Source organism: Salvelinus namaycush, unplaced genomic scaffold (genome assembly GCF_016432855.1).
Source record: "Salvelinus namaycush isolate Seneca unplaced genomic scaffold, SaNama_1.0 Scaffold1, whole genome shotgun sequence".
Lineage (NCBI taxonomy): Eukaryota > Metazoa > Chordata > Actinopteri > Salmoniformes > Salmonidae > Salvelinus > Salvelinus namaycush.
Window position 1 is genome coordinate 42,448 of NW_024057674.1, and position 14,998 is coordinate 57,445.

Here is a 14,998-nt window from a genome sequence, read left to right on the forward strand (position 1 = left end):
TACTGGTTGAAATGAAGTGTAATGTGATGAAATACTCCACCTATCCTGTGTTTATCAGATCAATGCAGATGAAGGGCATTAGATGTTGAGATGAACCGGTGTTGGAGTATTTACATGATGCATAGGAAGTGTAGTGTTCTGTTTTTTAACATTATGTTTCTGTATATATGAATTAACTAGTTAAATATTATTTCTAGTCTATTAGTTACAATGTGTATTAGATGTGTATACAATGTGTATTACAATGTGTATTAGTTACAACCATTGATGTCCCAGGACCAAGATTGGTAAACACTGTTAAAGTGTATAATTGTAATACATCCATGCAGACACAGCGTCTTTCAAAGACTGGAATTTGATTCTCCTGGTATTGGATATGACTGAAAAATAATCTCAAAGACATTCATACCTAAACTGCACCTTTATTTGCCAAGGTAGAGTACATGATCAGTGAATATATTAAATGTACAGGCTACAATGTGGGGATCTCATGCATGGTAATAACTACATGTATATTCGACTTGCATCCTTGGCACAACATGATATTATATTCTACTCAATCCATAGGCTTCATTAATGTCATTCAGACTGTTTTGAAGTTGATACAACTGGCTATGATAGCTGAGGTTCATAGCTAGGTTCTGAACTAATATGTATACCAAACGTTTGGGTCCATACACAGATCGGCTAGATAGCTAGCTACACATCCATGGGCATACAGGGATTTTAATCATCCACTGCACAATAAGCAAGAACATAGCTAGCTACGTGATTTCATCTATCTGCATGGTAAATATCAGCAAGACAAGCTTACAAAATTGTACATTCAATTTGCAGTAAATTCTTCAGCTAGCTAGATTCTTTACATCCACTGTTGCATAAAACGAAAGCCTGGTTTGATGGTTGTTTCAGGAGTCCCTAAAACAACCAGAATTACAATGTCATACTCATGTCACAACACCCATAAAGCTAGTCAGCTAGCTGGCTAAATCGCGATTTTCGTAAATTAATTTTATGTTAAAAAAATGCATAATCGTTTGTCTCTACATGAACTAACATTCCTGTCAACTGTACATGTTTTTGCATAATTTTTTTATGACGTTATAATCCCTTACAGTTGCTTCCATCCTAGTATTTCTGTCCGCCATCATTGATTCAGTTCAGGTCTGTGTAGGGGTTCCCCTCTCTCCTAGTATTTCTATCCTCCACCTTTGATTCAGTTTAGTTCTGTGTAGGGTTTCCCCTCTCTCCTAGTATTTCTATCCTCCATCTTTGATTCAGTTCAGTTCTGTGTAGGGGTTCCCCTCTCTCCTAGTATTTCTATCCTCCATCTTTGATTCAGTTCAGTTCTGTGTAGGTTTTCCCCTCTCTCCTAGTATTTCTATCCGCTTCTTTAGTTCAGTTCTGTGTAGGCTTACCCCTCTCTTCTAGTATTTCTGTCCGCCATCTTTGATTCAGTTCAGTTCTGTGTATGGGGTACCCCTCTCTCCTAGTATTTCTGTCCGCCATCTTTGATCCAGTTCAGTTCTGTGTAGGGGTTCCCCTCCCTCCTAGTATTTCTGTCCGACGTCTTTGATTCAGTTCAGTTCTGTGTTGGGGTTCCCCTCTCTTCTAGTATTTCTGTCCGCCATCTTTGATTCAGTTCAGTTCTGTGTAGGGGTTCCCCTCTCTCCTAGTAAATCTTTGCTGAAGAAAGTCTAACAGTCACTCGTGCAGTAGCAGCCTCCCCCGGTCCTAGTGCCGGCCCGGTAAGAAGTTTATGATGCGATGGAACGGTTGACAAAAAAAATAAATCACAGAAAAATATATTGACTGATATTGATTTATTTAGGGGGGTCTAATTAATATTTTAGGACTAGCTACATCCCTGAATCCTACCCTTTAATTTTTTGTCTGAAAATAAAATATACGTTTTACTCAATTGTGTTGCCCACTCCAGTCAGCATATAGCGGTCTGCGACTTTAAGGCAATGCTGCTACTGTGACGTATAATCTAGTGGACGGAACGCTTCTTTCAACAGCAGCAACAGACAGTCAGCCACCTCGGTAGCTTGCTAGACAAAATAGCTGAACCAATAAAGCTCTTAAGACGCTTTTGTTTTTTTATTAGCCACTGTGTTTTAAAACCACTTCTGTCGTCTAGTTAGTTAGTTATCCGATTTAATTTCATATTTACGGTGTTGTTGTTATTATTCAGCTAGCGGGCTGGTTAAGTTAGCATTAGCCTAGCTAACATCCCCGACCATGCGGTCACTAAGCTACTCCCGTGCAAAAGGAGAGGAGGATATCACAGTAAAACAAGAAGTAGAGGATGAGGCCGTTACTGTGAAAGAAGAGGAAGAAGCGTTCAGAGTGAAAGAGGGGGAGATGACCGTTACATCGAAAAAGGAGGAGGAAGAAGAGAAGGAAACTGGATATCTGGTCCCGGTTTCCCAAACGCATCTTAAGGTGTCCGATGGTTCTAACAGTGAACTTAGCCGTAAGAGGGTTTTGAGAAACCGTTCCCTGATTAACACTGGTAAGTACCTTCTAAAAAAACAGAGGCACAAACTCTGCAGTTGTTGAACTGATGTTTGGTGTTAAATGGGAAATCGGCAATTGCTACATCCATATTTGGACTTGTAAATTATTTATTTATAGCCATTGATTATTGAAGAATATAAAACATGCCCCATGAGCTTAGTTCAACTGTTTGCCCCATCAGAACCCCAAATAAGCTTTTTTTACTCCAATGTTTAGAAACAATGTAAATCAACACTGTATGCCTCAACATGGTTAAAACTATAATGTTGATATCATGGATGGTCAGTCCTTGCATCCATTGGTCTGTCTATGAATTTGAGAGTAGTTACATTTCTCCAACCCCATCATCTTATTAGCAAAACAGTGGTGGAATTACAGCTTTGTTATTGTTTCAACTGCAGATTGGTTGTTTGTTGTGTGGATTTTTTAAAGGGACAACCTTGGATTTAAACAGAAACAAAATGGCTGCCCAGAGACTTGGTTTGGTAAACAGCTGAGGGATGGGGGTTGGAGAAATGTAACCACTCTCACATTCATAGAGAAAGCTATTGTATCAACCTTAACTTCTTTGGGCTGCAGTCCTAACGGTTGTCAGGAGCCAGGTCATTTACGCAGGTCATTTACGCAGGTCGTCAGGAGCCAGGTTATTTACCCAGGTCGTCAGGAGCCAGGTCATTTACCCAGGTCGTCAGGAGCCAGGTCATTTACGCAGGTCATTTACCCAGGTCGTCAGGAGCCAGGTCATTTACCCAGGTCGTCAGGAGCCAGGTCATTTACCCAGGTCGTCAGGAGCCAGGTCATTTACCCAGGTCGTCAGGAGCCAGGTCATTTACCCAGGTCGTCAGGAGCCAGGTCATTTACCCAGGTCGTCAGGAGCCAGGTCATTTACCCAGGTAGTCAGGAGCCAGGTCATTTACCCAGGTCGTCAGGAGCAAGGTCATTTACCCAGGTCGTCAGGAGCCAGGTCATTTACCCAGGTCATTTACCCAGGTCGTCAGGAGCCAGGTCATTTACCTAGGTCGTCAGGAGCCAGGTCATTTACCTAGGTCGTCAGGAGCCAGGTCATTTACCCAGGTCGTCAGGAGCCAGGTCATTTACCCAGGTCGTCAGCAGCCAGGTCATTTACCCAGGTTGTCAGGAGCCAGGTCATTTACCCAGGTCGTCAGGAGCCAGGTCATTTACCCAGGTCGTCAGGAGCCAGGTCATTTACCCAGGTCGTCAGGAGCCAGGTCATTTACCCAGGTCGTCAGGAGCCAGGTCATTTACCCAGGTAGTCAGGAGCCAGGTCATTTACCCAGGTCGTCAGGAGCCAGGTCATTTACCCAGGTCGTCAGGAGCCAGGTCATTTACCCAGGTCGTCAGGAGCCAGGTCATTTACCCAGGTAGTCAGGAGCCAGGTCATTTACCCAGGTCGTCAGGAGCAAGGTCATTTACCCAGGTCGTCAGGAGCCAGGTCATTTACCCAGGTCATTTACCCAGGTCGTCAGGAGCCAGGTCATTTACCTAGGTCGTCAGGAGCCAGGTCATTTACCTAGGTCGTCAGGAGCCAGGTCATTTACCCAGGTCGTCAGGAGCCAGGTCATTTACCCAGGTCGTCAGGAGCAAGGTCATTTACCCAGGTCATTTACCCAGGTCGTCGGGAGCCATGTCATTTACCCAGTTCATTTTCCCAGGTCGTCAGGAGCCAGGTCATTTACCCAGGTCGTCAGGAGCCAGGTCATTTACCAAGGTCGTCAGGAGCCAGGTCATTTACCCAGGTCATCAGGAGCCAGGTCATTTACCCAGGTCGTCAGGAGCCAGGTAATTTACCCATGTCATCAGGAACCAGGTCATTTACCCAGGTCGTCAGGAGCCAGGTCATTTACCCAGGTCGTCAGGAGCCAGGTCATTTACCCAGGTCGTCAGGAGCCAGGTCATTTACCCAGGTCCTCAGGAGCCAGGTCATTTACCCAGGTCGTCAGCAGCGGTCACCAAGTCAAGATTCACATCCCCATTGCCAAATGTGGTCAATTTCTTTCATATCAAATTAGGAGAGACAAACTTATCACACAAGTCAGAGTTATTCTTAAACTAAATCTTTATTCACTTATTAATAAGGGAGCAGGTCAATACAACACGCAAATATAAAGTTAATCAATTGAGTGCTGTACGATGACGACCTGTACGATGATGGCTGGTTGACAAATCACCCCCAGATGATTCGTTGAGAGCCACAAGACAGAAGTACAAAGGTCTTTCAACCTACATGACGAACAACAGATGTATAGAACGGGTCACAAGGTTAAGATTTGTATGAAAGATACTAATAATTCTCAGCAGACAGTATCTGCTGTAAAAACAGTACTCTTTGTGTAGAGACCAGGATCTGGCCCTGGGGTCGTCTCTCCCTGGTACCATATAGAACAGAAACATTAACTCATGCTCTGGAATGCGGTCTCTTTAGGTTTTATTACCCAAAAGACATTATAAATCTCCCGTCAGTGTTTTCTCCCAGAGGCCCATCTAGTCTAGGACATCTAGTTGAAGGCGTATGAAGTGCATGTATACTAATACATATCAAGCACATTTATAGGCAGGCCCTAGAACAGAGCATTGATTTCAGATTTTCCACTTCCTGTCAGGAAGTTTGCTGCAAAATGAGTTCTGTTTCACTCACAGATATAATTCAAACGGTTTTAGAAACTAGAGTGTTTTCTATCCAATAGTAATAATAATATGCATATTGTACGAGCAAGAATTGAGTACGAGGCCGTTTGAAATGGGCACCTTTTATCCAGGCTACTCAATACTGCCCCTGCAGCCCAAACAGGTTAAGACACATGTCAAATATTGAACATTCATTACAGACGTCATTGTTTGTACAACATCATGGCTACGCTGTTGACATCACCTTTTTACAGTGGATTTTTGCTGTTGTGGGCCTTAAACCACCTGTTTGACTTTTTGTTCACACAGGAGAGATACGGGACTATCGTGGATCCTCTGGGGAGCCTCAACAACAACATGATGCTGAAGAGGCAGAGAAGAGGCTCTCCACATCAGAACACCTCAAGAAACACCAGCAGAGACCCACAGGGAAGAAATCTCACTGCTGCTCTGACTGTGGGAAGAGATTCACCTCATCAGGCATTAAAATTCATCAGAGAATCCACACAGGAGAGAAACCTTATAGCTGTGATCAATGTGGGAAGAGTTTTGGTCAATCTGGAGCGCTGACAGTGCACCAGAGAATACACACAGGAGAGAAATCTTATAGCTGTGGTCAATGTGGGAAGAGTTTTGGTCAATCTGGAGAGCTGACAGTGCACAAGAGAATACACACAGGAGAGAAACCTTACAGCTGTGATCAATGTGGAAAGAGTTATTCTACACCTGGCTCTCTGGCTCTGCACCAGAGAACACACACAGGAGAGAAATCTTATAGCTGTGGTCAATGTGGGAAGAGTTTTGGTCAATTTTGCCATCTGGTATCACACCAGAGAACACACACAGGAGAGAAACCTTATAGCTGTGGTCAATGTGGGAAGAGTTTTGTTCTACATCTGGCAATCTGACTGTACACCAGAGAATACACACAGGAGAGAAACCTTATAGCTGTGATCAATGTGGGAAGAGTTTTGGTCAATCTGGAGAGCTGACAGTGCACAAGAGAATACACACAGGAGAGAAACCTTACAGCTGTGATCAATGTGGAAAGAGTTATTCTACACCTGGCTCTCTGGCTCTCCACCAGAGAACACACACAGGAGAGAAACCTTATCAATGTGGGAAGAGTTTTGTTCGATCTTGCCATCTGGTATCACACCAGAGAATACACACAGGAGAGAAACCTTATAGCTGTGGTCAATGTGGGAAGAGTTTTTCTTCTTCAGGCTATCTAACTATACACCAGAGAACACACACAGGAGAGAAACCTCTTAGCTGTGACCAGAGATAATCTGATAAAAGATCTCTGATCAAGTATCAGAAAATGTATATATGAAGGAGTTGTTTCATGATATCAATGAATTAATGTCACAATGTAGAATGTTTTAACATTGTAGTAGGAGTGTTTTAATGTCTCAATGTAGAATGTTTTAATATATAGCATATTAATATACTCTGCAGTCAGTCACAATGTAGAACCCTAAACGTTTGCCCCCTTATCAATTGGTTTCAACATGATATGGATTTTAGCCTCAGGGGGGAAATCCAGGCTCTGAATTGAAAGAGTACTATTTATGTGATTTAACACAAAGTGACTAACAAAAAAAGAGTTGTCCTCTAACCAGTGATGTACACATTATTTCCAGAATCAACTGATTTCAACATAATATCGGTGAGTTATGACAAATAAGTGTTGTGTTCCTTTGTTTAGCGACCCCTAAATTTAAATGCATCACTCCAATATGTAGCTGACTGTCTTCTGCAGGTTGTCCTCTAACCAGTGAGCTAAAAGATATCTCCCATTTCCATGTTTTTTTGTTGTTAGTTAGTTTCAACAGCACGAACTAATCGATATCCGTGATTTATTGCTACTTGTCAAAACAACAGTGTTTTTGGTGCTTGTGCAGTTTATAAGGAGCTTGTTTTAAAAAAGACAATTATTGTGGCAGATGTTTGTGTATATACCACATGTTAGGTTTTCAATTTATCCCAAACTGTTTCTGCATATTGGTTATTGATTTGGACACGTTAAAACTGTGTTTTGACATTGGGGCTATCCCACCTAGCAAAATGTCATTGAATAGACGTTGAAAATATGACTGCAACCAAATATTTCGTGTAACATTTAGTAGTGATATTTATTCATGCAACCAACTGACATTTTTTGGTACAATTATATTGACAATGTTTCCCTGCTTTTAGAATATCAGGGTTAATTCTCAGATGTGCCAACCCAAATGTACTAGAGCATGACATTGGGGACTGGGCCCCGATCCAACAACATGCCTATCTAGTGAACCCTGAAAAGAGGGAGAAGCTCTGCAGTGAGGTGGAAAGTTACTACTGATATTGCAGGAGTTTCCTCTTGAAATCAGACATGTCCGTGGTGAGAACAACCTGGTTGCTGATTGTCTCAAGGGGGGCAGTCAAAATGCTTTGTGTTTTGCGTTTAGCCAGTGAGTTGCCATGGATCACAATTTATTTTGACTGCACGGTTTTCCGTATTGGAGATGCGTTTTGTTTGGGCTCGTTCCAAGAGGACGAGAGTTCTAGAAGCTAGTGAGTTTTAGGAAGATGAGAGTTCTAGAAGCTTGTGAGTTTTAGGAAGACGAGAGTTCTAGAAGCTTGTGAGTTTTAGGAAGACGAGAGTTCTAGAAGGGAAAAAATAATAGTTTAGGAATCTATAGAAAGAAAAAGGAGAAAAGATACGATATTATTATACGATTCTATATTATTATTTAGAAGGATGTGTTTTTTCTTGTTTTTAATTGTTGACTGCCAGTAGACACCATGTTTATATTGGTGAAGCATTGTAGTTGATTATAATGTGAAATGGAAGTTGTTTTCTGTTGGTGGTGAGCAAACTTGTCCAACAAAAATATAGGATATATTTGTTGTCTTAAGGGGGAAGGTGTTACAGGCTTTGGTTTTTCCATTTATGTTTTGAGGTTGGACTTTAGCGTGTATAGCTCGTTAGCACGTAGGGTGCACTGATTGGTGTCACCTCGTTAGTCAGTATGTGTTACACCTGTGCTGGCTTGTCCATCTCGTTAGTGGGAAGGTGTTTCACCTGAGCTGGTCCAGGTTCTATTTAAGAGTGTCTGGCCCAGTGCTCCAGTTGTCTTGATAGATGTGGAGAGTCAACACCTTTAGTTGCTCCACTTTCTGTCTTTAAGTTTGGTGTGGGTTTTTCTTTTGTTTGCCTCTTCTTGGGCAGATTTAGTGGGTGTCTTTGAGGTCCCAGTTGTTGTTACTAGTCAACTTTCATTGGACACCCCATAGTGACTTTCAGAGCCCATCCTAAAAAACAAGCTTATATTTTTGGATTGGATATTTTAATATTTTAATCAATGGCATTTCCTTAGGATGCTCATTAGTCTTTAAGTTGGTATTATTGTTTTTTATCCTCTTATGTTTGTGTACTAAATATTCCTGTTTATTTTCATAGTTTTTTCCTGAGAAGTGAAGCCATTGTGTTGCATCCATGTCTGAAATGTGCTGTATAAATAAAGCTTGATTTGATTTCAACAAATGAATCCAATGACTGACCAATCAACAGACTCTTGGTCCATCTTAGTATGAAAAACAGTATCACTTTTCCAGCCTGCTGAAGGTGTGGTGGAGTGGTAAACACCACCCCCGGCTCTACCAGGGCCTTGAGGTGGTCTCCCACAGCTCTGCTGGTGGAATGGTAAACACCACCCCCGGCTCTACCAGGGGCTTGAGGTGGTCTCCCACAGCTCTGCTGGTGGAGTGGTAAACACCACCCCCGGCTCTACCAGGGGCTTGAGGTGGTCTCCCACAGCTCTGCTGGTGGAGTGGTAAACACCACCCCCGGCTCTACCAGGGGCTTGAGGTGGTCTCCCACAGCTCTGCTTATGTCATGTTCTGTGGCCTTGCTGTTCCATTTCTTGACTGCCCCTGCAACACAGAAAGAAACACATTTAGTCATATTATATAAAACACTCAAAGTAATGGATATGGAGCATCTATGGCCTCAGTTACACCTGGCACCTAAATGTGACTTCTGTCATCTGCTCACTCCAAGCTGCATTAGGTTCAGATCTACCAGGATGGGCCTTTGACATAGTCTGGAAGCAGCCAGGCCACTAAATATGCATAAGCAATGTCACAAGAGGAGTGGTAAAAAGTACATTTTACACAAGTGACCATAATAAATCAAATGTTATTTGTCACATGCATATGTTATTGCGTGTGTAGCGAAATGCTTGTGTTCCTAGCTCCAACAGTGCAGTAATATCTAACTAAATGCTTGTGTTCCTAGCTCCAACAGTGCAGTAATATCTAACAATTTCACAACAAATACCTAATACACAAAAATCTAAGTAATGGAATAAGAATATATAAATATATGGACGAGCAATGTCAGAGTGGCATAGACAGATACAGTAGAATAGGATAGAATACAGTATATACATATGAGATGAGTAATACAGACTAAGATACAGTAGAATAGGATATAATACAGTATATACATATGAGATGAGTAATACATAGACTAAGATACAGTAGAATAGGATAGAATACAGTATATACATATGAGATGAGTAATACATAGACAGATACAGTAGAATAGGATAGAATACAGTATATACATATGAGATTAGTAATACATAGACTAGGATGCAGTATATACATATGAGATGAGTAATACATAGACTAAGATACAGTAGAATAGGATATAATACAGTATATACATATGAGATGAGTAATACATAGACTAAGATACAGTAGAATAGGGTAGAATACAGTATATACATATGAGATGAGTAATACATAGACAGATACAGTAGAATAGGATAGAAAACAGTATATACATATGAGATGAGTAATGCATAGACTAAGATACAGTAAAATAGAATACAGTATATACATATGAGATGAGTAATGCCAGATATGTAAACATTATTAAAGTGACTAGTGTTCCATTCCTTGAAGTGGCCAAGGATTTCAAGTCTGTGTATGTAGGCAGCAGCCTCTGTGTTAGTGATGGAAAAACAGCTTCTGTCTCTCGGTCCCAGCTTTGATGCACCTGTACTGACCTCACCTTCTGGATGATAGCGGGCTGAACAGGCAGTTGCTCGGGTAATAACAAAGAACAAATGTGTGTGCCTGAGGGGAAATTCACTTTCATACAGCCAAAAGGGGTGACAAATTACACCAACATCAGTGGACAATTTGCACTAATGTAAATAAACATAGATGATGGAACATATTCCCTTTTGCTGACGTGATGAACCACTAAGGGGACATAAATATTTACTATCTAAACCATGTGTGACCTCTCACTTCTCTGGCTGTAGAAGTGTTCTTCCTAACCAGTCCCTCAACAGCTCTCTGACTGAGCTCCACCCTCACTGGGTCTTCAGAGGAGAGGAAGGCTGAGGGATGGAAGGATGAATGGATCAGTCAGTCAATAAAGTGTAGAGCTGCTGTCTGACAAAATCACTATTATAGTAGTTCATTAAAGTAAATAAGTCTTTATGACTGCTGAATACCAACTATCAATCACTTAGATCGTGTATTGTCAGGTAGAGATACATCCTTGGGACGTTGAAGGTGACATTTAAAATGGTTAAAGGTAGGGGTTAAGGTTAGGGTTTAGGGTAGGGATGTCCCAAGAATCCCAGATAGCATTGACCATTGTGCATTCTTATGGTCATTGTAGATAATTAAGTTTTATGCGCTAAACTATGTAGAATATTGTCCTGTTGGAAACTACAACTCTACTACATCACACAGTTCAGTCTGGATCTGATCAAATCAAGTTTATTTTATATAGCCCTTCGTACATCAGCTAATATCTTGAAGTGCTGTACAGAGACCCAGCCTAAAACCCCAAACAGCAAGCAATGCAGGTGAAGAAGCACGGTGGCTAGGAAAAACTCCTTAGAAAGGCCGAAATCTAGAGAGGAACCAGGCTATGAGGGGTGGCCAGTCCTCTTCTGGGTGTGCCGGGTGGAGATTATAACAGAACATGGCCAAGATGTTCAAAATGTTCATAAGTGACAAGCATGGTCAAATAATAATCAGGAATAAATGTCAGTTGGCTTTTCATAGCCGATCATTAAGAGTTGAAAACAGCAGGTCTGGGACAGGTAGGGGTTCCATAACCGCAGGCAGAACAGTTGAAACTGGAATAGCAGCAAGGCCAGGTGGACTGGGGACAGCAAGGAGTCATCATGCCCGGTAGTCCTGACGTATGGTCCTAGGGCTCAGGTCCTCCGAGAGAGAGAAAGAAAGAGAGAAGGAGAGAATTAGAGAGAGCCAAGATTTTCGAAATGTTCATAAATGACAAGCATGGTCAAATAATAATCAGGAATAAATGTCAGTTGGCTTTTCATAGCCGATCATTAAGAGTTGAAAGCAGCAGGTCTGGGACAGGTAGGGGTTCCATAACCGCAGGCAGAACAGTTGAAACTGGAACAGCAGCAAGGCCAGGTGGACTGGGGACAGCAAGGAGTCATCATGCCCGGTAGTCCTGACGTATGGTCCTAGGGCTCAGGTTCTCCGAGAGAGAGAAAGAAAGAGAGAAGGAGAGAATTAGAGAGAACATACTTAAATTCACACAGGACACTGGATAAGACAGGAGAAGTACTCCAGATATAACCAACTGACCCTAGCCCCCCGACACATAAACTACTGCAGCATAAATACTGGAGGCTGAGACAGGAGGGGTCAGGAGTTGATTTATCTCTAGAGAAACTACAACTCCCTACTACATCACACAGTTCAGTCTGGATCTGATTTATCTCTAGAGAAACTACAACTCCCTACTACATCACACAGTTCAGTCTGGGTCTGATTCATCTCTAGAGAAACTACAACTCCCTACTACATCACACAGTTCAGGCTGGGTCTGATTTATCTCTAGACAAAACTACAACTCCCTACTACATCACACAGTTCAGTCTGGGTCTGATTTATCTCTAGAGAAACTACAACTCCCTACTACATCACACAGTTCAATCTGGGTCTGATTTATCTCTAGAGAAACTACAACTCCCTACTACATCACACAGTTCAGGCTGGGTCTGATTTATCTCCAGACAAAACTACAACTCCCTACTACATCACACAGTTCAGTCTGGGTCTGATTTATCTCTAGAGAAACTACAACTCTCTACTACATCACACAGTTCAGGCTGGATCTGATTTATCTCTAGAGAAACTACAACTCTCTACTACATCACACAGTTCAGGCTGGGTCGGATTTATCTCCAGACTAGCTCTAGACACACCCTCTCGGCAGACAGGCCAAAGGAGCTTGGCCCAATTCAGGGAACCAGTGATCTACTTCAGAGGAACTGTGTCTAGAGTGATTTCCTGTTGTTTTGACACCTCACTAGAAGACTAGAATAACTAGCAGCTGACTGCCCAGTTCAACATCAGTTCACCGTCTCACCTCATACTGTATTGGAGCAGCAGCAGCTGACTTGATCGTTGATGCTAATCATCATGTTTGAATCTGAGAGTAAATAGAGCCGACTACAACTCTAAAAATAAAGGGTTCAACTGGAGTTGTTCTCAGATCCCCTAAGAACCGTAGGGTTCTTGGTCAATGAAAAACAGCCCCAAAAGGTTCTTCAAAGAACTTATTAGAAGGTGGGTTCATCGAGGAACCTCCGTTGTTGCTGGACTTCTTCCGGGAACTTCGCATTTACAACTGAAAACGATGGTGACAAGTTTGGATGCGACAACAGTTAAAAAGGTTAAGTTGGTGTAACAGTATAACTTTAGTACGTCCCCTCGCCCCGACCCCCCTTTCAACCTCCTCCTTTTCCGCAGCAACCAGTGATCCGGGTCAACAGCATCAATGTAACAGTATAACTTTAAACCGTCCCCTCGCCCCGACCTCGGGCGCGAACCAGGGACCCTCTGCACACATCAACAATGGTCACCCACGAAGCGTCGTTACCCATCGCTCCACAAAAGCCGCGGCCCTTGCAGAGCAAGGGGAAACCCTACTTCTAGGTTTCAGAGCAAGTGACGTAACTGATTGAAACGCTACTAGCACGTACCCGCTAACTAGCTAGCCATTTCACATCCGTTACACTGGGTTGATGTTTGGCTCTGAATATGTCATTTATTATAATAATATAACATACTAATAATGAATAACGAAGACAATTATGGTTTCCTGTGAATACCTTCCATAACGTTACTATAGTTAATTACCGTAAATATTAGAAAGCCGGGTTTGACCGTCGGCGTTGTATGAGCTACAGTACAGTACCGTTATCTAGCTAGCTAACGTTATGTCCTAACTAGGCACAACTAGGTTTGGATTATTTCCCTCAACTATATTCTTTCCCATATATTGTATATCGTTTCCATAAAGCCAACATGGCTTTACACTCATTAACGTAAGTTTCCAATCTAGAGCAGTTCTCACTTTTGTGATAATGAACTATCTAACGTTAACTAACTAACTAACTAACTAACTAACTAACTAAGGACGGTGACCTGTCCAGACGAGATGTTACAACGAACTGAATCGTCAATGGAGGTCTTCCTCTTTATATAGCCTGCTACAGCATGCAATACTATTTATTTTATTTTATTTCACCTTTATTTAACCAGGTAGGCAAATTGACGTTCTATTAACTCACAAGGGGGCATAACGTTACATGTACAATACTATCTCATTTTGGAAACGTTACATGGACAATACTATCCCATTTTGGAAACGTTACATGTACAATACTATCCCATTTTGGAAACGTTACATGGACAATACTATCCCATTTTGGAAACGTTACATGTACAATACTATCCCATTTTGGAAACGTTACATGGACAATACTATCCCATTTTGGAAACGTTACGTGTACGCCCCTTGTGGAGGGAAATTAATATCTTAGATGGTAGCTGTAGATGGGATTCAAATGCATAATGGTATTAATACAGTGTCTAGACTACCTCTTTTGTATAAATGCCCTTTAGACTCCAAACACAGTATTGCCACGCAGCAAAATGTTGTGTGTAATCTTTCGAGTCAGCTTGATAAAATATTGAACAATTTGTGTACAAAGATATCTTGAAATGGGATATTAGGCCTGTATGGCAGTACTGTTACTGTATGGCAGTACTGTATTGGCTAGTGCTTTCTCCAATATGTTCTTCTATTTTACATTACATTGTATGTCAATGCCATTTATCTTTCAATATTTATTTAATATATATATTTAATTGCTTGACACATTTTCTCTTCCTTTGAAATTCTTATAGGACAGAACATGGACACAATGCAATTGGGATCAAGAAGAAGGTACAGATCTGTTGTAGGACAGCTGCATTTGAAGTGTACATTTAACCTACATAGCAGTCAATACAAACTGAGATCTATTAGAGTACAAATGTGTACAAATGATCTTTTCAGATGTTCTCAGAAATTAATCTAGAGTGAGAGAGTGTGAGAGTCGACTGACTCTCAGATCATCCTCCACTGACTCGGCCCTGTCTACACCTCCAAGGTGCCCCGCTCACACAGGAATACACACTCAGAGCTTACTAGACTTGTATATAAACTACACTTTGCATGTTTCGCTCACCTCTTTTTTTTTTAAACTAGGTTTGAGGGCATTTACCCAGGTCGTCAGGAGCCAGGTCATTTACCCAGGTCGTCAGGAGCCAGGTAATTTACCCAGGTCATCAGGAGCCAGGTCATTTACCAAAGTCGTCAGGAGTCAGGTCATTTACCCAGGTCGTCAGGAGCCAGGTAATTTACCCAGGTCATCAGGAGCCAGGTCATTTACCAAGGTCGTCAGGAGCCAGGTCATTTACCCAGGTCGTCAGGAGCCAGGTC